At 45.2% G+C, this 26,171-nt stretch overlaps 1 protein-coding gene across 1 annotated transcript in view; it reads right to left on the minus strand.

The window, feature by feature from the left end:
• The window catches only part of LOC126175845 (retinol dehydrogenase 14), a 114,925-nt gene extending 93,449 nt beyond the window's left edge, over positions 1-21,476 (minus strand). Inside the window, exon 1 of the mRNA XM_049922849.1 lies at positions 21,368-21,476. The gene's annotated coding sequence lies outside the window, so the exon portion shown is untranslated. The remainder of the gene's footprint in view (positions 1-21,367) is intronic.
• Positions 21,477-26,171: the final 4,695 nt, after the last annotated feature.

Raw genomic sequence — 26,171 nt, forward strand, 5'->3', positions numbered from 1 at the left:
TTTCTCTGCGGCGAGATCTGTTTACGAAATTTCAATCACCCTCTTCCGAATGCGAAAATATTTTGTTGACACCCACCTACGTAGGAAGAAATTATCATCATAATAATATAAGAGAAATCAGAGCTCGAACGGAAAGATTTAGGTGTTCCTTTTTCCCACGCGTCATTCGAGAATGGAATGGTAGAGAAGTAGTATGAAAATGGTACGATGAACCCTCTGCCAGGCACTTAAGTGTGAATTGCAGAGTAACCATGTAGATGTAGATGTAGATGTATGTTCACACTATCTTCAGATGTTTACGTTTATCTACATGTCTTGAACATTGTTTCTTTACTTACGACTTTTTACAACAGCTGTCTTAGAAATTTCAGTTGCAAAATTCTGTAACGCCCTCAGTAAGGAACAATGTGCATGACACGCGAATAAATATAAATGTATGATCGGACACCAAGCATCTTGAAATGTCACTGAAAAATAAACACCTGTGAAACCAAATGTTTGCAGCTGCTTCATTATAAATTACTTTCAGTTTCAACATTTACTGTGTTCTAATACACCCACAATGGACAAGAATTATTTAATAATGTTAATACGAGAAGGAAGAGAAAAACAAAATACGCCAATGAGACAGGCAGTCACAGTCGACTAGCAATTAGGAGGAACTTTTGAGGTTTTTGGCCACAGGCAGGTCACTAGAGTGTTTGAAATTTAGTGTCTTAATCTCCACAAACACAATTACCAAACATTTTTAAATATTTGTGCTAAAATAAATTTTATGACTGATCGCACAAGCATAGGCTGTTTCTGTAACACTAAATGTATTAACCCATCATTTCTTTGTTCATTTTAAAAAGTTACAAGTTTAAATCTCTTGAAGATAGGATAAATCGGCTTTATTGCACAGAAGGCAAACTAAAATAACTCGTACAACAGAACTGTGACTATCCCAAAATGCATCTCTCTCCCACGAATTTCTTCTGCGAGCCGCACTGAAACCGATTACGAGCCAGCCATCGTACTCTGATCTTCACTTTTCTTTTTACCACTGGCGCACGTCATGGCCAGTGACGACAATGTATGCGGCTATGACGTCTGGTGAAAACCCGCCGCCAAAACAAACATGACGATACCACCAATTAACGTACCCACGAGATCAAGGTGCCGTTTTTCATCTCCATTTCAAAGAAGACTGTGACGCTCACGTATCACCGTGTAACAACGACTTCGGCGATCTCGTTGGCCCAAACTGCCGGTAGCAAGAACTTGGTAAACCAGCACTCCAGGACCATGACGCGGCGAATAGAGTATAGCTGCAGCCTATGTCCCCTAGTATCCTCAGCGCCTAAGCTCCACACACCAAGCTCCGCTGTTATACTGTACTGCGATATTGTTATACTGAGGCACACGTGATCTGATCTAATGCTGCCGGCCGCGGTGGCCGTGCGGTTCTGGCGCTGCAGTCCGGATCCGCGGGACTGCTACGGTCGCAGGTTCGAATCCTGCCTCGGGCATGGGTGTGTGTGATGTCCTTCGGTTAGTTAGGTTTAAGTAGTTCTAAGTTCTAGGGGACTTATGACGTAAGATGTTGAGTCCCATAGTGCTCAGAGCCATTTGAACCATTTTGATCTAATGCTAGGGCCGGCCGGAGTGGCCGTGCGGTTATAGGCGCTACCGTCTGGAGCCGAGCGACCGCTCCGGTCGCAGGTTCGAATCCTGCCTCGGGCATGGATGTGTGTGATGTCCTTAGGTTAGTTAGGTTTAATTAGTTCTAAGTTCTAGGCGACTGATGACCTCAGAAGTTAAGTCGCATAGTGCTCAGAGCCATTTTTTGAGCCGGCCGCGGTGGTCTAGCGGTTCTGGCGCTGCAGTCCGGAACCGCGGGACTGCTACGGTCGCAGGTTCGAATCCTGCCTCGGGCATAGGTGTCTGTGATGTCCTTAGGTTAGTTAGGTTTAAGTAGTTCTAAGTTCTAGGGGACTTATGACCTAAGATGTTGAGTCCCATAGTGCTCAGAGCCATTTGAACCATTTGAACCATTTTTGATCTAATGCTACAGTATTTGCCTAGCACTCAAAATGTCCTGGGTTCCGTATCCGAATCCAGTCACTGCCTAAATCAAGAAAAAAATCCACCAGCAATGGCGGCCTCAGACTTCCACCATAAGAAGTCACCCTCATTCTGCCAATGACCTTTTCAAACCGGGCGCATGAACAGACAGAGGTGAAGGGTACACTCTTTCTCTTGGTGTGGGAAATCCCCCTAAAAGGCGTAATAATCAGTTATGATCAGCGGCATGAGGATGCAGAAGGCAATGGAAACTACCACATTAAGGACAATGTTTATCCATATATGAGGCCTTTACATGGAAAGTGTCGTAATGATCTTTCTATTGGCAAAAGATTTCGGATTAGTCCCCCATTCATGTCTAAATTCAAATGGCTCCAAGCACTATGGGACTTAACATCTCAGGTCATCAGTCCCCTAGACTTAGAACTACTTAAAGACAACTATACTAAGGACATCACACACATTTATGCCCGAGTCAGGATTCGGACCTGAGACCGTAGCAGCAGCGCGGGTCCGAACTGAAGCGCCTAGAACCGCTCGGCCGCAGTGGCCGGCCATTCAGGTCTCCAGGAGATGACAGCGAAGGGGAGAGGTATCGACGAGAAAAAGATGGAATAAGGATAACATTCTACGGGTCCGAGCGTGGGATGTCAGCAGTTTCATCGTGGAAGGGAAGCTACAAAATCTGAAAAGAGAAATGCAAAGGCTGAATCTATAGGCTGCCTGAACGTATGTTTCTCGAAGATAAGATGCGATAAATTAGGGCTTTTACGCAGGCTTTCAGACAGCTGCTTTTTCTTCGCTCTGGCACTGGGGCAGGAAAGGAGATGACTAGTAGTGGTACGTGGTACCCCCTGCCATGCACTGTACGGTAGCTTGCGGAGTATGTATGTACATGTAGATGGATTGGTCAGGAGGCCGGTACCAGAGTCTTCCTGTTCACCGGACCTAAATCCGTTGGATGTCTGACTCAGGAAAGATTTAAAAGCATTCGTGTATGTCCAGCCCACTCCCAATATGCAGACATTACAGGAGCGTGCGACTAATGCATGCGATGCAAGCCGAATGGAACCAGGTATATTCGAAAGACTGCGTGATCCACAGCTAAGAAGGGCTGAAGGATTTGTCAGGATGCATGGTAACCGTACAGAGAACTGCCTTTAGCGTCTACTTCTACATCACAGATGATGGGAATGAGAGGACAGATTGGCTCATATCTCAACAGGTAATAGTTTTGAGATATATAATTATAGGAACATTCCTTCTAGGTTTGAGCGATATTACCTCCTGCAGAAATACACTCCTGGAAATTGAAATAAGAACACCGTGAATTCATTGTCCCAGGAAGGGGAAACTTTATTGACACATTCCTGGGGTCAGATACATCACATGACCACACTGACAGAACCACAGGCACATAGACACAGGCTACAGAGCATGCGCAATGTCGGCACTAGTACAGTGTATATCCACCTTTCGCAGCAATGCAGGCTGCTATTCTCCCATGGAGACGATCGTAGAGATGCTGGATGTAGTCCTGTGGAACGGCTTGCCATGCCATTTCCACCTGGCGCCTCAGTTGGACCAGCGTTCGTGCTGGACGTGCAGACCGCGTGAGACGACGCTTCATCCAGTCCCAAACATGCTCAATGGGGGACAGATCCGGAGATCTTGCTGGCCAGGGTAGTTGACTTACACCTTCTAGAGCACGTTGGGTGGCACGGGATACATGCGGACGTGCATTGTCCTGTTGGAACAGCAAGTTCCCTTGCCGGTCTAGGAATGGTAGAACGATGGGTTCGATGACGGTTTGGATGTACCGTGCACTATTCAGTGTCCCCTCGACGATCACCATTGGTGTACGGCCAGTGTAGGAGATCGCTCCCCACACCATGATGCCGGGTGTTGGCCCTGTGTGCCTCGGTCGTATGCAGTCCTGATTGTGGCGCTCACCTGCACGGCGCCAAACACGCATACGACCATCATTGGCACCAAGGCAGAAGCGACTCTCATCGCTGAAGACGACACGTCTCCATTCGTCCCTCCATTCACGCCTGTCGCGACACCACTGGAGGCGGGCTGCACGATGTTGGGGCGTGAGCGGAAGACGGCCTAACGGTGTGCGGGACCGTAGCCCAGCTTCATGGAGACGGTTGCGAATGGTCCTCGCCGATACCCCAGGAGCAACAGTGTCCCTAATTTGCAGGGAAGTGGCGGTGCGGTCCCCTACGGCACTGCGTAGGATCCTACGGTCTTGGCGTGCATCCGTGCGTCGCTGCGGTCCGGTCCCAGGTCGACGGGCACGTGCACCTTCCGCCGACCACTGGCGACAACATCGATGTACTGTGGAGACCTCACGCCCCACGTGTTGAGCAATTCGGCGGTACGTCCACCCGGCCTCCCGCATGCCCACTATGCGCCCTCGCTCAAAGTCCGTCAACTGCACATACGGTTCACGTCCACGCTGTCGCGGCATGCTATCAGTGTTAAAGACTGCGATGGAGCTCCGTATGCCACGGCAAACTGGCTGACACTGACGGCGGCGGTGCACAAATGCTGCGCAGCTAGCGCCATTCGACGGCCAACACCGCGGTTCCTGGTGTGTCCGCTGTGCCGTGCGTGTGATCATTGCTTGTACAGCCCTCTCGCAGTGTCCGGAGCAAGTATGGTGGGTCTGACACACCGGTGTCAATGTGTTCTTTTTTCCATTTCCAGGAGTGTATGTCACACTTTTTTAAGCATCCTGTATATGTTAACTGACGTTGTGCCGGGAGTGCGGTGTGCTGACCACATGCCCTCCATATCCACTTCCAGTGACGCCTATGGTCTGAGGATGACACGGCGGCTGGTCGGTACCGTTGGGCCTTCAAGGCCTGTTCGGGAGGAGTTTAGTTTTATTATATGAAGAGGATTGCACCTGCAGGAAAAGATGAGGTACGAAGAAATATTAGTGAGATTAGACGCTTTCAAAAAACTGGCAAATCTCCGTATAGCTTGTGAGTGGTCTGCATGAACGAGTTGCCGAATGGCACTAAAAATTTCAGAAAGAGGAATGTGAGGTGATAACAGTGACCCCATTTTATAATTTAATACACAAAACAGTCTACATCGCGTTTCTTTTACTTAACAATAATAACCAGTTTCGGCCGAGTTACACCATCTTGAAACTTCCTGGCAAATTAAAACTGTGTGCCGGACCGTGACTCGAACTCGGGACCTTTGCCTTTCGCGGACAAGAGCCCTACCATCTGAGCTACCCAAGCACGACTCTCGCCCCGTCCTCACAGCTTCACTTCTGCCAGTACCTCGTCTCCTACTTTCCAAACTTTACAGAAGCTCTCCTGCGAAACTAGCAGAACTAGCACTCCTGAAACAAAGGATATTGGGGAGAGATGGCTTAGCCACAGCCTGTGGGATGTTTCCAGAATGAGATTTTCACTCTGCAGCGGAGTGTGCGCTGACAAACTTCCTGGCAGATTAAAACTGTGAGCCGGATCGAGACTCGAACTCGGGACCCGTAAAGTTTGGGAAGTAGGAGACGAGGTACTGAGACGAGGTACGGGGCGAGAGTAGTGCTTGAGTAGCTCAGATGGTAGAGCACTTGCCCGCGAAAGGCAAAGGTCCCAAGTTCGAGTGTCGGTCCGGCACACAGTTTTAATCTGCCATGAAGTTTCATATCAGCGCACACTCCGCTGCAGAGTGAAAATTTCATTCTGGTTACACCATCTTGTTGCTTCCATTAGCGTCATACCTGTAGAGGCCTACATCTTTACAATATGGAACTGTGTACTGTATTTGTCCGACTCTGAAGGAATAAACAACAAAAACAGAACGCCTGAACCAATTTAGGAGAACATAGGGAAACTTCCCTCAGCATTACCTCAGGGTGATACCACCTCCAGTCCTTCCACGCATCAGGCTTCGCAAATGCTTTCCGTTCTATCTTTCAGAATAGAAACTTTCTAGCTTCATCAAACGATGCCTCACATTGCAATAGTGTACGACCTTACTTTCTACATTACTGTTCACAATTCTTATAGCACTTTCAGTGCTTTAACATTTCTTATTGCTGTATTCATACGTCTTTCCAGCGAGCAATAAATTCGTCATGTACATGTTGAAAGGCTGTCTCCTCACGGACGTCGCTAAAAAGAACAGCACTTGCCTACGTGAGCGCCCACTATGAGTGTGCCGTGACCTGCAAACAAGCATCCGGTCTGCGGAGAAAGCGCAGGAAGTCACGACTTCTTCACTATCTCTCTTGCTCTCTCTATCTCTATCTTTCTTCCCCTCATTCTTTGTCCAACAGGTGAAGAGGTTCCGCACAATCAACCCATGCAAACAATGTGGATATGGCTGCCGACGTGTATTCACGATTTCTTCCAGGACGTTTGCTGAGATGTTTATACACTGACGGCAAAAACATTGTAACACCAAAAAATAATTAATGCAATGTAATGAAATTTCGGGAATACATTTGTCTAGGTGACATATATAAGTGATTAACATTGCCAGGTCACATGTTAACCTAAACTCGAGATAAGCCATTACAAATGTGAAATGCTGGTACATTAATAACCGGTGTAGCCATCAGACTGGCAAATGTAAGCATGAAGACGTACATGCATTGTGTTGTACAGGTACCGGCTGTTAGTTTGTGTCCTGGAATTCCATGGTTCAAATGGCTCTAAGCACTATGGGACTTAAAATCTGAGGTCATCAGTCCCCTGGACTTAGAATTACACTACACTCGAAAATTAACCGACAGGAAGAAGATGCTGTGATATGCAAATGATTAGGTTTTCAGAGCATTCAGACAAGGCTGACGCCGGTGGCGACACCTACAACGTGCTGGCATGAGGAAAGTTTCCAACCGATTTGCCGGCCGCGGTGGTCTAGCGGTTCTAGGCGCGCAGTCCGGAACCGCGCGACTGCTACGGTCGCAGGTTGGAATCCTGCCTCGGGCATGGATGTGTGTGATGTCCTTAGGTTAGTTAGGTTTAAGTAGTTCTAAATTCTAGGGGACTGATGTCCTCAGATGTTAAGTCCCATAGTGCTCAGAGCCATTTGAACCATTTTCCAACCGATTTCTCATACACAAACAGCAGTTGACAGGCGTTGCCTGGTGAAACATCGTTGTGATGCCTCGTGTAAGGAGGAGAAATGCGTACCATCACGTGTCCGACTTTGATAAAGGTAGAATTGTAGGCTATCGCGATTGCGGTTTATCGTATCGCGACAATGCTGCACACGTTGGTCGAGATCCAATGACTGTTAGCAGAATATGGAATCGGTGGGTTCAAGAGGGTAATACGGAACGCCGTGCTGGATCCCAACGGCCTCGTATCACTAGCAGTCGAGATGACAGGCATCTTATCCGCATGGCTGTAACGGATCGTGCAGCCACATCTCAATCCCTGAGTCAACAGATGGGGACGTTTGCAAGACAACAACCATCTGCACGAACAGTTCGAAGGCGTTTGCAGTAGCATGGACTACCAGCTCGGAGACCGTGGCTGCGGTTACCCTTGACGCTGCATCACAGAGCGCCTGCGATGGTGTACGAACCTGGGTGCACGAATGGCAAAACATCATTTTTTCGGATGAATGCAGGTTCCGTTTACAGCCTCATGATGGTTGCATCCGTGTTTGGCGACATCGTGGTGAACGCGCATTGGAGGCGAGTATTCGCCATCGCCATACTGGCGTATCACTCGGCGTGATGGTATGGGGTGCCATTGGTTACACGTCTCGGTCACCTCTTGTTCGCATTGACGGCACTTTCAACAGTGGACGTTACATTTCAGATGTGTTACGACCCGTGGCTCTACCCTTCATTCGATCCCTGCGTAACCCTACATTTCAACAGGATAATGCACGACCGCATGTTGCAGGTCATGTACGGGCCTTTCTGGATACAGAAAATGTTGTACTGCTGCCCTGGCCAGCACATTCTCCAGATCTCTCACCAATTGAAAACGTCTGGTCAATGTTGGCCGAGCAACTGGTTCGTCACAATACGCCAGTCACTACTCTTGATGAACTGTGGTATCGTGTTGAAGCTGCATGGGCAGCTGTACCTGTACACGCCATCGAAGCTATGTTTGACTCAATGCCCAGGCGTATCAAGGCCGTTATTACTGCCAGAGGTGGTTGTTCTGGGTACTGATTTCTCAGGATCTATGCACCAAAATTGCGTGAAAATGAAATCACATGTCAGTTCTCGTATAGTATATTTTTCCAATGAATACCCGTTTATCATCTGCATTTCTTCTTGATGTAGCAATTTTAATGGCCAGTAGTGCACTTAAACCTAAGTAACTTAACGAAATCACGCACATCCATGCCCGAGGCAGGATTCGAACCTGCGACCGTAGCAGCAGCGCGGTTCCGGACTGAAGCGCCTAGAACTGCTCGGCCACAGCGGCCGGCTTGAGTTTCATGCCTGTTACACTTGGTCGGTCAATAGAGGGATGGTTAATGCTGTTTGTGGATGACGCTGGAGTTGTCGTCCGATGAAGTCCAGTATGTGCTCGATTGGAGACGGAGTTGGTGATCACGCAAATCAAGGCAACATGTCGAAACTCTGCACAGCATGTTGCATTGCAACAGCGGTATGTGGGAGAGCGTTATACTGTTGGAGAAACCCCTGGAGTACTGTTCATAGATGGCAGCACAACAAGTCGAATCACGAGTCTGAGGTACAAAATTGCAGTTAGAGTATGTGGGATAGCCACGAGACTGCTCATGCTGTCATAGGAAACATCCCAGACAATAGCTTTAGATGAAAGACCAGTACGCAGACAGGTTGGTTGCAGGGCCTCAGTTGGCTTCCTGCTAATAAACACACGGCCATCACTGGCACCGAGGCACAATCCGTTATCATCAGAAAACACAACAGACTTTCACCCTACCCTTCAATGAGCTCTCGCTTGACACCACTCAAGTCTCAGATGGCGGTGGTTTGAGTGTCAGTGGAATGCACACTACAGGGCGTGAAGTTATCAATTTGGAACAGTTAGTTGTGTCACTATTGTGCCAACTGCTCAAATTTCTGCTGCAGATGCAGGACGATACGCCAGAACCACGCGCCGAACATAATGGTTTTAGATTAGATTAAATTAGATTAATTATTCATACCACAGACCCATAAAAGAGGGAATCCTCCTGGGTGTGGAACATGTCAGATAAACACACTACAAAAATTGTAATTAGAAAAACTTGAGTTTCATTAATTTTAATGATTCTCACTTAATAAACAGTAAAATTACGTACATGAATTAAATTTAAACTTCTAATATTTACAGGTTTAATACTTACATCTGCTTTCATTAAATCCATCATTCAGACATTTGCTAGTTTCTTGGCTATTACAACCAAGTATTGTAAAAAATTAAAGTAGATTATTCATTTCTGTGATCCTCAGTTAAGAACAGTCAGATTATGTACAAGATTTAAAATTAAACTTCCACTATTTACAGACTTAAGATTTACATCTGCTTTCCATACATCCATCATTCACACAGTAGGTAGTTACTTGGCTGTTACAACCAAGTATTGTTAAAAATTAAAGTATAATAAATTTTCATTAAAATGGTCTCCTGCACTTGTTGAGAAACTCATGGATGGAATAGAAGGAGTTGGTCACCAAAAATTCTTTTAAATTATGTCTAAATTGTGCCTTGTCTGAAACTAAACTCTTAATGGTTGCTGGTATCTTATTGAAAATATGCGTTGCTGAATACTGGACTTCTTTCTGGGCAAGAGTAAGTGATTTTAAATCTTTATGTATATTGTTCATATTCTTAGTATTGATACTGTGTACTAAGCAGTTAGTTGGAAAAAGTATTATTTACAACAAACTTCATTAAGGAATAAATATACTGAGAAGCTGTGGTTAATATGCCCAATTCTTTGATTAGGTTTCGACATGATGTTCTTGGATTTACACTACTCATTACTCTTATTATACGCTTCTGTACTCTATTTGTGGAGTTGCCCCAAAATATGATACCATATGACATAATGGAGTGAAAATAAGCAAAATATGCCACTTTTTTATGTTTATATCTCCTATGTCTGACATCATTCGCATTGCAAACACAGACATGTTTAGGCGCTTTTGCAGTTCGTTAGTATGTTGCTCCTAACTGAATTTATAATCAAGTTGTAATCCCAAGAATTTTACACTCTCAACTTTCCCTCTCGGTAATGTAACGTGGCCGTCCAGAATCGTGACCTCCGCTGCCAGCGATCACGTACAGCGACTACATTCGTGTCACGTCTTTCTGCAGTACCGCAGACTTCTCGAGCCCCATTACACGACCTCGTTCAAACTCACTGAGATGTTAATAATGGCGTCTTTCTCGCCTTAAAAGCATTGTGGACTAACTTCAACTCTGCATGTCCATGCTCACGACCATTACAGCGTGTATTTAAAGCAAATCTGATTTTCATCCTCATAGTGGCGCAACTACCGCCACTCTTAATGAGACTGGATCTAAATCATCTTTCAAATGTAGAAACACGTCTACCAACTTTCGTTTATGTCGCCCAACTCCTTCTTGGAGTGTATAAACTCCACTTAAATGTTAAAACACAGCTCGTCGGTCTTAACAGAGAGAAATCTTCAGATATAGAATTAGCTTCGGGCGTATCCCAAGGCACTTGTAATTTGACCGTTACTATTCACAGTACGTATATTACCTAGTGCAGTGGTTCCCAATCTGGGCATAATTACCCCCTGAGAGTTAAAATGAAATTTTATGGGGGGTAAATACGAAACGATTCGATTCTGGTTCAGTCACGAAACTAAATTGTTTTCAAAAATATCATTACTATTATCACAGTTTTGTAAGACTCTAATATTGATTATACAAATTGCCAATAATTACTTTTTCTCAATTAGTAGCATTAATATGGTGCAGGTTACAGGCTCCTCACATAGTCCACCCGCTACACACATATGTTGTGCTTTGTCCCGTACATCGCTGATACTCTTCTGAGTATTTTATCGGACAGGTGTTCCATATCGAAACTTACTTTCAATCACTCACAGAAACATGTAATACGAATTGTGAAACACCCTGTACAGAAGTGAAAATTGTAGTGAAATGCAGAAGACCTACAGTGGAAGAAGCTCGGTGCAGGGGTTAGCGTTTCCGTCTCAATAGAAACAAAAAGAGGCAGAAAGATCCGTTACTGCTTGATAACACGACTGACGACTATTCCCTGGAAACAGTTACGTCCATTAAATATTTGGGAGTATGCGTGAAGAGTCATTTAAAATGAAACAATCAAATGTAACTAAATAGGAACAGATGCGCATCCGGGGTTCGGTTCTGAGTGAGTCACAGTTTATTACTTTCTCTTCAACCGCACCTTACGCCTACCCCGTACATTCTCCAAATGTACGTTGCCGTGATGCCTACTTTAACCTTTAACTTGTCATGTACAGCTATGATTTTAATAGCAGCTATAAAATAAATAAACTGACAAAAATATTGAGATCCCAGAAGATGAGGAGGAAATGAAATGATTTTTTTTCTTTTTTTGCTTTCAGGCCGTCCCCATTTAGCCAGCTCAACAGGTTAATATCACTTATTTCAATACTAACGTAAGGACAACATTATATACAGCCCCGAGCGGAGAAAATCTCCTATCTGGCCGATAATCGAACCCGGGCCCCTCCACTTAGCGATCCACCGCCTTCACCGCGCAGACGAAATGAAACTTCACAGGTTAAGAAGGTATATAATGTGATTTCAGTGTTTACGCAATCGAGTAGAATTTACAAATATCATGGCAGTTTGAGCTCACATACCAATATGATGCTGCACCCCTCTGGTCTAGATGCATGCACTGATTCGGTTGGGAAGGACGTCACAAATCTATCGTATTATCTACTCAGACAAGCTTCCCACATCCCTACCCCCCCCCCCCCCCCCCCCCAGCTCGCCAACTGTTCTACCTCGTCCTTCATATCTTTGGTAATGGCACTGGGACAGAGTTGACGTCCGAGCTGGACACACACATGTTCTGTCAGTGACAGATCTGGAGATCTTCCTGACCACAGGTAAATCGACACCATGCAGACATTTCATAGAGTACGTGCCATATGCGGATTGTCCTGTTGAAAAATGACACCATGGTAATGTCGCATGAGAGGTAACACACGAGGACGCAGGACGTCCGTGACGTACCGTTCAGCCATCAGAGTTCCCTCAACAACTACCAGTTGTGACCTCAAATAATTCCCCGTGGCTCTCGAGATCTTGGCGCCAGAAGTAACACCGCTGTGTCGCCAAAACGTTGGAAGAATGGGACCTCTCATAAGGTCGCCGCCATACTTGTTGACGATGGTCATCCGAGGTAGAGGAGAACCCCGACTAATCACTAAAGAGAAGTGACAGCGTTCATTAGCAGTCCATTCTTCCCGTGTGAAATCACCACTCCAAAAACAGCCGTTTGTATTGTGATGCTAACGGGAGGCTACTCATGGGACGGCAATTCCCTATTTCGTTTGCTGCTCGTTTCCCACCCTTGGTGAGTGATGACACATAATGCTACTGAGAGTCCATTACTTGTTCTTGGATGGCTGCCACAGGTGTGAAGGGGTTACAATGTGTTTGCTGCACAATAAGGCAGTCCTCCATTGTGGTGGTCAGCCATCATCGATCGGAACCTTAACAACGATTATGCCTCCCCTCACTTTCCCAAGCAATCCTACATCGACCACTGTCGCATCCGAATGCCCTAAAAATCTGGATAATGTACGACTCGATCAACTGAACAATGGCGACCCAGAACGAGGCCCCTTTCGAACTCTGTTGATCGCTGATAACTCTGTCTCACATGAGTACACAGCGCGTTCCTGTACTTCATAGTGATCGCTCTACTTCTTACGCTGTTCACGCCTTTTATACACCCTACGCTAAACACGGGCAGCACTAATGCATTCTGGTGGCTGTACCACCTGACACAGAGAATTGCGAACCTAAACGCGTGCTGAAAAGTAATAGCTCCGTATATTTTATGTGAGAACTCTTAAGTTTTCACATAAAAAAATTCCAAGATTTTTTTTTAAAAAACGAACTTCATTAACATTCTACATATTTATTCATCATGTCTACGCATTTGTTTCAAAACATATAAACCCTGGCGACTAACACAATTCTCCCATCGCAACACCTGTTTGTCGATTCCTCCAGTGTAGAATACTTGATGTGTTGAAGCCACAAGGTCATCTCTACTTGCACCGCTTCATCAGTATCATAGTGAAGATGTTCTTTAAGTTTTGGAAACAGATGAAACTCGCGTGGGGCCAAGTCGGGTCTGTATGGAGGATGATGGATGACAGCGAACCCAAGGTGTCGGATTGCTGCAGACGTCGCAGCGCTCGTATATGGTCTGGCATTTCCATGCTGAAGAATAGAGTGCTCCACGTGGACGAACTCTTGAATTCGCACTTTCGGTTTTATGAGGGTCTCGCAGTACCTTGCAGAGTTTATGATGGTGCCTTTAGGCATGAATTTCAATGCATCACACCCTGAACATCCAAGAACTCAGTGAGCATGACTTTGCCTATTCATGGCATGGTCTTGAACTTTTTTGGCGTCGGTGATCCTCACGGCGGAGCTCCATTGATGTTTTGTTTTCGGGGTCAAAATGGTGATCCCAGCTTCGTCACCTCTGACATTGTTGCTAGGGAATCCATCACCGTCACGCTCAAAACGTAAAAGAAATTGTTGACAGGTGGCCGATTTTTGTTTTATGTCAGGAGTGAGCATTTGACGCACCAATAGTGCATACAGTTTTTTGTACCACTGTTCTGCAATGACTTTACATGCTCTTGTCATATGTCACACTTAACAGAGCTATGTTTCTGTTATCCTATGATTTTCTCTGAAGAGTTCGTCAATCCGATTCCGATGAGTCTCGTCGGTCGCCGTATGCGCTCGTCCATTCCCAACTTTGTCACAGCCGTTGATATTAGCACCACCGCTTCCTTCACGAAGAGCGCGAACAACCCAACGTCGCACATTACTGATGTCCGTACAGCCGCCACCTTGCACGCCTTTCATTCGTCTAAGGATTTCAATTCGAAGCAATTAGAAACTCGATTACAGCACGCTATTTGTCACGCACCAGCATAATTACGTTACGGAGCGCCATCTTACAGGCTACAATTCGGAGCCCTCTAGAGGTAGAGGGTTTCAACTTGCATCAGCGAAGCGGGAACGTCGACCGAGTAATTTGCATGCCATTCAATACCTCAACCGTTATTGATAACGCAGTAAAAAATTCGGAGGTACTACTTCTCAGCATACACTCAGCTGACTGGTCAGCACAGCTGACTGCCATGCCGGGGGCCGGGTTTCGATTCCCGGTATTGCCAATAATTTTTTCTTGAGCGTGGGGGGGATTGGAATGGAATGCGCTGAGTCTCATGAAGCAAACTGAGGAGCTACTTGACCGAGCAGTAGCGGTTTCAAAGTAAAGAAATGCGATAACGACTGGAACAGAGGCGTGTCGACCGTATGCCTCTCGGTACCGCAACCAATGACGTCATTGGAGGAGGATGACAAGGGGGTTGTTCGCGCACGATTCCCGCGCCTAGCGCCAGAACGCGGTAGTTTACCTTACCTTTTACCATGTCTTCTGATTGCTTCACCTTTCTCTATCTGGTAGTGTATATACAATCTTATTTATGTAATAATAAACTGATGAAAATAAAATGTGTAAAAGTTTTAATACCTTTTCATCAGCGTTTTAGTATACCGTTTAAGGATGACTTCTAAGAAATTATGGTTCTCGAAATGCAGAACTTGACTGATTCTTCCGAAAATTTGAGAAGTAAATGTGACGTGCAACTGATTTAAGAAGTTCAGCATCAACAATACTGAACAACTTTCACAACGTCAATGCTTATAAAACTTGTATCATAGTGCCCTTGGTATTTCAGTTAGTACAATGATTGTGAACACAGGTCTGCAGCCCATGACTATGCGAGCGTCTAAATGAACAGGACGATGTTTCTTTCAATCATTTCTCTCTAAATTTAGGAAGTCAGCCTCTCCGTTATTTTTTTTTTCTAAAAACCGTCACTCAAAGCTCTCTTGCTTGCAATTGTAATACGGTCTAGAAATGTTTCACCCATCTCTTCCGATCTATTATTTCTTAAATGTGTAATGTTCAAACGCCAGTTTTCATAGTATTTCACAGTACAACTGTGTAAGTTTTTCGATGTGGTCACGGGTGCACTCCTTGATCATATTTTAAACTACAAAATCTTGCTTTCACCTAAAAACCACAGGACAACTCACAGACGTTCTCAGTGTGGCCAGTTGCAGAAAACTGCTTTTGTTTGTCTAGATAGAGAGGCGGGATCGCCGATTCCGAGAACCAATGTGAAGGTAGTGTCTCAACAACCCCCCATTCACAGCCCGGCTAGTCCATCTACTCGCTCGCCGCCCGATCCAACTGTGTGTGGACAACGACGACTGCTCTTCGAATCCTATCTGCCTGCACTGATGGAGTGTGAAGTGGTAGGTAGCGGTCGAGTCCAGCAGGTAGCAGTTCGGCAGTCAAACCGTCGCATCCAGAGCACAGAACAGACCGCAGACCCACCGCCCATACACAGGTGAGTTGGTCGATGCAGACACGGTCTGCGGACGACTCGGCCGACTGGTCCACCTGTGTATGGAGGCGTTTAATGCACAAACAGGCCCTGTCGGTTTTTCAGAATCCATCGCTACAATCTGCTCCTATATTAGCAGATAAAAGCCCCCATAGGCCCATCCACAGGTCGACCAGTTTGCTCACACTGTCGGTGCAGTCAGGTAGTGTCCGTCAAGCAGACGCTGGTGTCCATACACAGTACGACTGGTCGTCGAGTATGTCGGCAGACCAGTCTGGCTCTGAAGGGGCAATTTAATGTAAGAGAAGTCCTCTGATTAAAATAAACGTAAGGAAGGATCCATTTTTTCTCATCTACTGTTAAAAAAATTGGTTCAAATGGCTCTAAGTACTATGAGACTTAACATCTGAGGTCACCACTTAAGCCTAACTAATCTAAGGACATCAAACGCATCCATGCCCGAGACAGAATTCGAACCTGCGACCGTAGCAGCAGCGCAATTCCGAACTGAAGCTCCTAGAACCACTCAGTCACAGCGGCCGCCTTCTACTGTTCAACCGCTGCAATGAAGAAGCAACGACGGAAATAAAGAATCAGTATTTAAAATAAGGGTTAAAGGATACCAGTCATAAATTTCACTGATGACATTACAGGACCTATTGAATGGAATGAACAGTCTACTGAGAGCAGGATATCGATAGAGAGCAAACACAAAAATGGTGAAAATATGAAGGAGCAGCAGAAACGAGATTAAAAACAAACTTAACGTAAAACCCGGGACAACGTAATAGACAAAGGTTCAAATGGCTCTGAGCACTATGGGACTTAACTTCTGTGGTCATCAGTCCCCTAAAACTTAGAACTACTTAAACCTAACTAACCTAAGGACATCACACACAACCATGCCCGAGGCAAGATTCGAACCTGCGACCGTAGCAGTCGCGCGGTTCCGGACTGAGCGCCTTAACCGCGAGACCACCGCGGCCGGCAATAGACAAAGGGAAGGAATGTATGAATGCATGAATGACGAAGGAAGGAGGGTGAAGCAGAATAGCACATGCAGAGAGAGATTCTTCACCAGAAGAATTCTACTAGTATGAAATACACTCTAAGAAAAAAAAAAGACAAACAAACAAACGACGCACGGCAGAAGACTTATTCGAATGGGACGGAAATCGGTAGATACGACGACATTCACTGACAAATAGCTGGCCGGAGTGGCCGTGCGGTTCTAGGCGCTACAGTCTGGAACCGAGCGACCGCTACGGTCGCAGGTTCGAATCCTGCCTCGGGCATGGATGTGTGTGATGTCCTTAGGTTAGTTAGGTTTAATTAGTTCTAAGTTCTAGGCGACTGATGACCTCAGAAGTTAAGTCGCATAGTGCTCAGAGCCATTTGAACCATTTTTGAACTGACAAATAAATAGTTATAATTTCAGAAAAACTGGATGGTTTATTCAAGAGAAATTGAGGAATTCATTAATTCATTGGTCCACCTTTGGCCCTTATGCAATCAGTTATTCAGCTTCGCACTGATTGACAGAATTGTTGGATGAGTCCTCGTGAGTGATACAGTGCTAAATTCTGACCCAAGCTGCTTGGAGAGCCCTGCCCAAATGCTCCAAACGTTCCCAATTTGGGGGAGATTCGTCGACATGCTGGCCAAGTTAGGGTTTTGCAAGCATGAAGATAAGCAGTAGAAACTGCCGTGGAGGCTTGCTATGAAGGGCAACAAAACGGGACGAACCTCTGTGCTATAAGGGCGGAGCGGATGACATCCAAGGGGTACAGCTATGACAAGACATGGCACCCCAGACCAACACTCCTGGTTGTCGGGCTATATGGCAGTCAGGTAGGTATCCCACCGCTGTCTTCGGTCTGGAATCACATTGGCTGCAGTGGAATTGTCTTCACTGATGAGTCCCGCTTCGAACTGAGCGCTGATGGCCAACGGAGACATGTCTGGAGACGCTGTAGACAGCTGTGAGAAACCAACCTATCGCGCGCCATACTACCTGACAACCAGAGAAGTATTTCATTTCGTGGCAGGACCTGTTTGTTTCTCACCCGCTGCAACCTTACAGCGCAGCAGTACATCAACAAATTTCTACGTTCCATTTTGTAGCCCTTCATGGCAAGCCATTCGGGGTTTACATTTCAGCAACGCCCGCCCGCACATGGCGAGTGTTTCTACTGATTGTCTTCCAGCTTGTCAAGCCCTCCTTGGCCTGCAAGTTCACAGGATCTCTTCTCAATTAAGAACGTTTGGGGCATTAAGGGCAGGGCCCTCCAACTAACTCGGGGCTCTTGACGATATAACGCGCCAGTTGGACAGAATTTGGCACGATGTCCCTCTGGAGCATATACAGTAACTATCAATCATTGCCAAGCCGAATAGCTGTATGCGTAAGTGCCAGAGGTGAACCACCGCATTATTGACTTGCTCAATTTGTGAAGCTCTTTCACTTGAATACATCACCAAATTTTTCTGAAATTGTAATTATTTGTATGCATACGTACTGTACATGTGCCGGTCGGTGTAGCCGAGCGGTTCTAGGCGCTTCAGTCTGGAACCGCGCGACCGCTACGGTCGCAGGTTCGAATCCTGCCTCGGGCATGGATGTGTATGATGTCCTTAGGTTAGTTACGTTTAAGTAGTTCTAAGTTCTGGGAAACTGATGACCTCCCATAGTGCTCAGAGCCATTTTGAACTGTACATCTACTTATTTCTGTCCCATTCGGCTAATTTCTTCGCGGTGCATAGTTTTCCTTGTCTTAGAGTGAACTAGTCTGAACCTGAGAGAGACAATTCTGTGAACCTAGCTCTGGAGTACACCGCTGTATGAAAGTGAATTTAGGACTGTGGAGAATACCGTAAAAGAAGAGAATGGAGGATGTGCTACAGAATGGGAAATTAAGTGGGCACATAAGGTAAGGTATGCAACGCTTCTCCACAATATCGACGACGAATGGTATATATTGAAAACATCAACTAGAAAATAGTATAGAATTATTGGAAATGTGTCAAGACACCAGGGAGCAACTTCTATGGTACTAGAGGAATCTTGAAAATTGAAAACGACAGAGGTTGAAATACACGTACAAGCAACTGAGGATCTTGGTGTAGGACTATAGGTGATATCTCAGACGAAGAGGTTAGCCCGGGAGAAGAAATCGCAAGGGCCGCATCAAAGAAGCTCGAATACACGATGAAAGAAAAAAGTCACGACACCTAACTCGTCAGTTATGAGAGAAGGTTGGTTTCTTGTTGGTCAGTCTTCTCATATATAGATACAATGTGTGTTGTTATAGGTGTGGTGTCTGATCGTTCGGGCATGCATGTCCAAAAGAACACTCACCATCGTGTCAGTCCGCAGCTCTGTACACAGGGGATTTCAGAAGTGATGGTAAATATTGAGGGATATGACAGGAATTATGTTTGAAACAAATAAGTCAAGTAAACATGGACTCTAAAACGCCTACCTTAAGAGCTATGAGCAATTCTGGATCTCTGATCTTATGAAACAAGTCTCTTATACTACAAGCTCTTCGCTTTCCATATTTTGAGAAGTGGTAGTATAGACCAAAACAAGTAAAAATTTCCAGTAAACATGTGCTCTAAAGTGCATACCTTAAAAGCTATGAGTTCTTGTTCGTTAGAAGAGTTGTGTTTCAAAGTAGCATAGATGAACAAGTGCTCATAGCTCTTAAGGTATGCGTTTTAGAGCACATGTTTACTGGATTTTTTCCTTGTTTTACCTTCCCAAAATATGGAAAGCAAAGAGCTTGCTGTAGAAGAGAATTTTTCACAGTATCGAAGATCAAGAATTGTTCGATCTCTTAAAGACATGCATTTTAGAGCCCACGTTTGCCTGCCTTTCTTGTTTCGAATGATCATTCCTGTCATACCCCCGAATATTGACAATCACTTCTGAAACACCATGCATATACTTGAAGAAATAAATGCCAGAGTTTTGGTGCAACGGGGCACTGAAATAATTCAATGACGAAAGATGAAAATTTATGCGGGACCGGAATCGGTAGGACGAAATGCTGCCTTCGAAAGACCACGTCTTACTTTCTTCGCCAATCCGAGACTGTCCTCCGTGTCTAATATCGCCGTCGTCTTTTCTTCCTTCTTGCTACGATAGACACTCTTAACCGACACTGGGCTCAAATTTTCCGCAGATTTCTGTTAACTTCAATGTTAATAGGACTGGTATTTGTGACAGATGAAACACTCTGTAATGTTTGTTATAGCATTCACTCGGCATGGTGTCAATAAGAACTTCTAAATCGAGAGATTTGATGTTCAACAGTAGTTGAACGCAGAGTGAGACCCTCTTCTAGGACTTTAATGCAGCACACTTTAAAACAAGATGATGTGAGGCAGCACATAGCTCCCCTGGGTCAGAAGCAGCAGCTGTGAACACCTGTTTAAATAGTAGGTGCTACAGAAAAAAATTCTCAATCTTAGTCAGAGCATTTCTGTTTTTAGTGCTTCTTTAAGTCTATGGATTGTTGTGCGTTCACCGTGCAACACGATACGTTTAAATGCATATCCTTAATTTAAATTTTCTCACTATTTGGAAACGTTTAACTCCACAGCGCCATGTCGTATGCTTTCTCTGAGGCAATAAATGCCGGTGGGATGAATGATTGCTGATACTTATCTCCTCAGACAGCCTTAGTGTCAACAACAACAAAAAATAAAAACAGATCGTTCTATCTTGAGAGATAACAGTAGAAGTTCACGCGGACGAGAGGAGAGTTTCAGTAGTACATGAAATATGAAGAAAATGGCATCGCTCTTCAACAATATTTATAAATCCAAATCGAACAAAGTCTGAAAATTCCATGATTTAGAACAAACGTAATTTCTAAACAAGGTCCCCCGCTGCATACTCGTAAAATTATTTTAATTATTTATTGGATCTGTTCTTTGAGTCATACGATTGAAGGCTCGGGTTACCAGGGCCGTTAACATTCTTTTATATGCGTGGTTCCACTTCGTTACTGGCTCAAAACTCAACGTTTTATGCACAACACGTCATTTGCCCAACTACAGACTTCTCCAGAAGCAGTTATTCTGCATTGTGTAAAACTCCGATATGTAAAAAATCCAGTTGGAGTGCTCCACAGTACTGAGTGAGCTGACACAATTACAGCAATCTATGCTTTGACAGTAGTCTCATTTGGAACCCCGGCCGAGCAGTATTAATTCGATCTTAGCCGGTTTTCTACATTACCTTACGGGAAAGGCACAACGAAAACAGTACGTTTGACATAACCGTTCAAGTATCACACTTTCCAAATGAATTTAGCAGCGGGTCAGGGCTAAATTATTCTGTACATAACATCAGAAATAAAGCCCTTAAATTACCAAAAACAGAGAGATAGCGTAATTTTTTTTACGTTTTGATTTCTTAGACAGCATTCTATATGTGTTCAGGCCCAAAATGAAATCATAATTTTGTCCCCTTTTCGCCACACTTTTTGTACCGGCGTGTGTCTATGTTCAGGCAGCTAACATGCTAAAAACACAAATTACACAGGGGATTTTTCCACATTTGAGGATCCTGTACCCGAACACAGGGAAAATGATGTCCTCTGTCACACGTGTGCGCTCGTGCCGGCAGCGGCTGCCTGCATTAACACTCACCAACGTGGCTGAAAGATCGTGTATTCCTCCCGCTCCGGTTCTGCGTCCACAGCGGCACACACAGCTGAGCTGACTCAATGCGCTGGCCTCCAGCGAACAGTGTGTTCTGTGCAGTGGGCCGAGATGGAGGGGGAAGAAGGGGGGAGAAGGGGAGCCACGCCTGTACAGGGGGACCTGCCAGTTCCGACACATTCCAGCCTCCAGCTTATGCCGCGAGAAGACGTTCCGAGCACATGGTCTCGTACTCTTTTTTAGAATCAGATAATGTGATACATCACATGCTGCGTTTTAGCATGCTGAAAACTACCTATTTGCATGTATCTTGTGCATGCATGTGTGCAGAGGTAATTTGTCGATAGCTGATTGAGGCTTGATCGTTTTTAACTGTGCAAACATAGCAACGTACACATGCTTGATGGTGTGAACCGACAACGTTCATGCTTGTACTAGCAAATCTCAGTTGTGACGCAATCTTCGTAGCGGCGCTATGTCCATAGATATGCAAATTAATTGGAAAGGCTGGAAACGTTTGCTAAACAACACGAAAGCTAGCTTGGTTGAGAAGCACTAAATCGAAAGTTCAAATGGCTCTAAGCACTATGGGACTTAACATCTGAGGCCATCAGTCCCCTAGAACTTAGAACTACTTAAACCTAACTAACCTAAGGACATCACACACATTCATGCCCAAGGCAGGATTCGAACCTGCGACCGTAGCAGGCGCGCGGTTCCCGACTGAAGTGCCTAGAACCGCTCGGCCACACGGCCGGCACTAAATCGAAAGCCTATAAAGATAAGGCAAAGAAAGATGTTGCATATGTTATACACGGTCCAGTAACAATAATGTGCCTATATTCGACCGTTCCTTGCTGTAAGACAACTGTAGGAGCAGCACTATGACCTTCCTGGACATTGAAAAAGCGTATGATAGTGTACATAGAAGCAAAGTGTGGAAAGCCCTGGAGAACATAGAAGTAGCAAAACAGATTATTTGGAGGACAAGGGAAATGTACCATGGAAGTGTGAGCTGTATGAAAGAGGGAGGAGTGAGACCAGCTTGGATTAAACAGAGGAATGGCTTGAGGCAGGGAAGTGCACTTTCACCATTACTCTTCATTGTAGTGATGGATGATATAATGAGTATGGTAGCACAAGTAGTTGGTGAAAGGAAGATGAAAGCTACCGTGTTTGCAGATGATCTGATGATTTGAGGGAATAAGGAGGAGGAAGTACAAGAGGAGTTGGACGTATGGGAACGAACAGTACAAGAATAAGGGATGAAATTTAGTATAAGTAAGAGTGAGCTGATTATGACAACAGGAAAGAACAACTGGAATAACAATTATTGAAGAACGATTGAGGAGAGTGGAGAGTTTCAAGTACCTAGGAAGCCTGATACAGGAAGATGTAAAAAAACGTCAGAGAATTAAACGAGCGGGAGACAAAAGCAGAAGCATTTGAGAAGAGTGTCAGAAGCCTGATATGGAGTAAGGATGTACTTCAAATCAGGTAGGTTATATATCGGTCATACTATGTCTCAATCCCGACATATGCATCAGAAACCTGGGTTATGAAAGGAAGAGAGAAAAGCAAAGTACAAGCTAGTGAGATGAAATTCTTGAGAAACAGTATTGGAGTGACAAAGATAGACAGGTTAAGAAATGATCACAGAGTTAATGAAGGTGGAACCATTACAGTAGGACAAAGAAAAATCAAGGCTGAGATGGTATGGACGCGTTAAGAGGACGGAGGAGAAGAGGATACCCAGGAGCATATACGAGATGAAACTGGAAGGAAACAGACCAAGAGGAAGACCGAGGGACAGATGGCTGAAAGGAGTAGAGGAGTGCGTCCAGAGGAAAGAAGAAGACTGGACCAAGGTGAAGACGGAGAGATGGTGGCAAGGCAGAACACGATGGAGAGGCCTATGTTCCATACGGACCCTGCCAGAGGCTGGAAACTGTCCAGTACGATGATGAAGATGTGCAGTGAGCACCCACGGATGGCAGGTGGCAGCACTAGCAGTGGAGGGTATGTAAAGTGTGTTGGGGGATGCGGAAAGCAGAGCAGGCATTGTCGCAATACGGAAGGGAAGAGATTAATCCGACTTCCTAAAAGGCATGATTATTGGCTTTTCCGAGCGGAGTTGCAGGGTAGTTTCAGGCACCATGTCATGGATCGAGTGGCCCCTCCCACCGGAGGCTCGAGACCCCCCTCGGGCACGGGTGTGTGTGTTGTTTTTGGCATAAGTTAGTTTAAGTATTGTGTAAGTCTAGTAACCGATGACCTCAGCAGTTTGGTTCCTTAGGAACATTTGAACATTATTAGATTTCGGACCAAGGGTGGACGCATTTCCGAAACGGCTCAGTTTGTAAACCGTTTGCGTGCCGTCCTCGTTACAGTACACCGTGGATGGCAAAATAGTATCCAAAACTGACGCCGAGGCAACTGTGATACACCACGTGCAACAGACGACAAGGGTGAACGATGACTACTGAGATATGTACAAGTGAATAGACATGCAACTGTTAAGCAGCTGACTGTCCGATAAACCAAGAGGCTACAAACAGTGTCTTCTCACTGAGCGTTCTGCGAATGTTGCTATGTATGGGCCTCCGCAGCAAGCACCTGGATGCTGGAATTTGCACGTCGGTACCGCGACTGCATGTCCACTGGTGACAGGTGGACTTTTCAGATGAATCGCATTTTATGCTGCATCGGAGTGACTGCCGTTGGCGTGTATGGCGCAGAATGTCTGAAAGCAAACAATCTGCAACAATCGTCGAAATGGGCCCATGAACACAGACATTGGACTGTTGATGACTGGAAACATGTTGCCTGGTCGAATGAGTCACGTTTAAAATTGTATTGAGCAGATGGACGTGTACGGGTATGGAGACAACCCACGAATCCGTGGACCCTGCATGCCAGCAGGGGACTGTTCAAGCAGATGGAGGCTCGTTAATGGGGCGTGTGTAGTTGGAGTGATGTGGACCCCTGATATGTCTAGATACGACTCTGACAGGTGACATGTACGTACGCATCTTGTCTGATCACCTGTATGCATTCATGTCCATTGTGCACTCCGATGGACTTGTGCATTTCCAGCAGGATAATGTGACACTCCACACGTCCAGAGTTGCTACAGAGTGGCTTCAGGAACACTCTTCTGAGTTTAAACACTTCCGTTGGCCACCAAGCTCCGCAGACATGAACATTATTGAGTATATCTGGGATGCCTTGCAAAATGTTGTTCAGAAGAGATCTCCATCCCCTCGTATTCTTATGGATTTATGGACAGCCCTGCAGGATTCATGGTGTCAGTTCTCTCCAGCTCTACTTCAGACATTAGTCCATGCTACGTCATGATACAGCATTTCTGAGTGCTCTTGGGGGCTTACACGATATTTGCCTCTTCAGTGTGCCATGACATTATGGACAATGTAGTGAGCTTGTGTACCGTTTAGTATTCGTTTTACTAGGAAAATGGTTCAAATGGCTCTGAGCACCATGGGACTCAACTTCTGAGGTCATTAGTCCCCTAGAACTTAGAACTAGTTAAACCTAACTAACCTAAGGACATCACACACATCCATGCCTGAGGCAGGATTCGAACCTGCGACCGTAGCGGCCTCGCGGTTCCAGACTGCAGCGCTTTACTAGGAAAGGTCAACTGTTTGTTCAGTACTCTAGTCATGCTATTCATCTTTCAGTGTTTGAAGTGCAAGGTTAGGCTTATATTGCCTGTTATGCCCACTGTCTGTTCTGTTTAGTCAAGAAAGTTATGCGTTAGTGCTTCAGCATGCAGCTGAAAGTGTAAGTAATTTGTTAAATTATTTTGAATTGTGGAAGTACTGTCTAGCCTCAGTTAATTTTTACCAGCACGATATTAGAGTTTTTGCCAGTGGCTGGCAACTGATATGCAATTGCAAGCTTACTTTTGTCGGGAGAGTAAAAGGCTTATGTTTTCCTGGTCTATTTTGTGCCGTGTGTTCGGAAATCGGGTGTAACATCATAGGAAGCGGTTCTGCTGTGTCGTGCTAGCAGGGACCAGGTACACATGTGTCGGGTATGCATTGGTAGTTCAACAGTTAGAATTCTTCCTACAATCAGTACCCACAAGCTGTTGTCAGGGTCGGTTTGTAGCAAGTGTCAGCGAGATATTTGTTCCTCATTTGTTGGGTTCGCATGTTAGGGAACCAGTTATACTTCCACTGGGAGTGGTTCTGCTGTGACGTGTCATCAGTAATGAGACACATGTCTGTGCTATTTTAACAATGTGAAAGATAGTGGCGTATAATTTGGCCTACTGTTGTGCTGTATTAGCTTATACGAAGACCATGTAACTACTGTTTGAAATCTGGTTGATTGAGTGTCTTGGTACTATGACGCGAGTAGTGTTTACTGATGAGGAAATAGTTTCCACATTTGTGAGAGGACAACCGGAAAGTATCTCGTGTGTATACTGTGTGCAGAACCAATACTAAACTGAGATTGGTACCCACTGTGCGGTATATGTCCATTTAGTGGACTGATCCCTGGATATGTCGTTTCTGAGAGCTGTGCCTGACACAGTATTACATTTGTCTGACTGTATTTTGGTTTGGTATGATCTTCTTCTTGCTTGTTCGTAGGTTGTGTTTCCTTGTATTGGATTCATAAGTTCCCCATTGTAATTTCTGAATGACTTGTCTTTTGGGTGTGAAACGTTGGACAGAAAAATTTGTGCCAGAGGTGTGAGAGATTGCAGGGCACTCTCACTTCTCATTCGGTGTATGGAATACAATCTACTGCGATTTGACTT

This window comes from Schistocerca cancellata, chromosome 3 (assembly GCF_023864275.1).
Source record: "Schistocerca cancellata isolate TAMUIC-IGC-003103 chromosome 3, iqSchCanc2.1, whole genome shotgun sequence".
In the NCBI taxonomy this organism is placed as follows: Eukaryota; Metazoa; Arthropoda; class Insecta; order Orthoptera; family Acrididae; genus Schistocerca; species Schistocerca cancellata.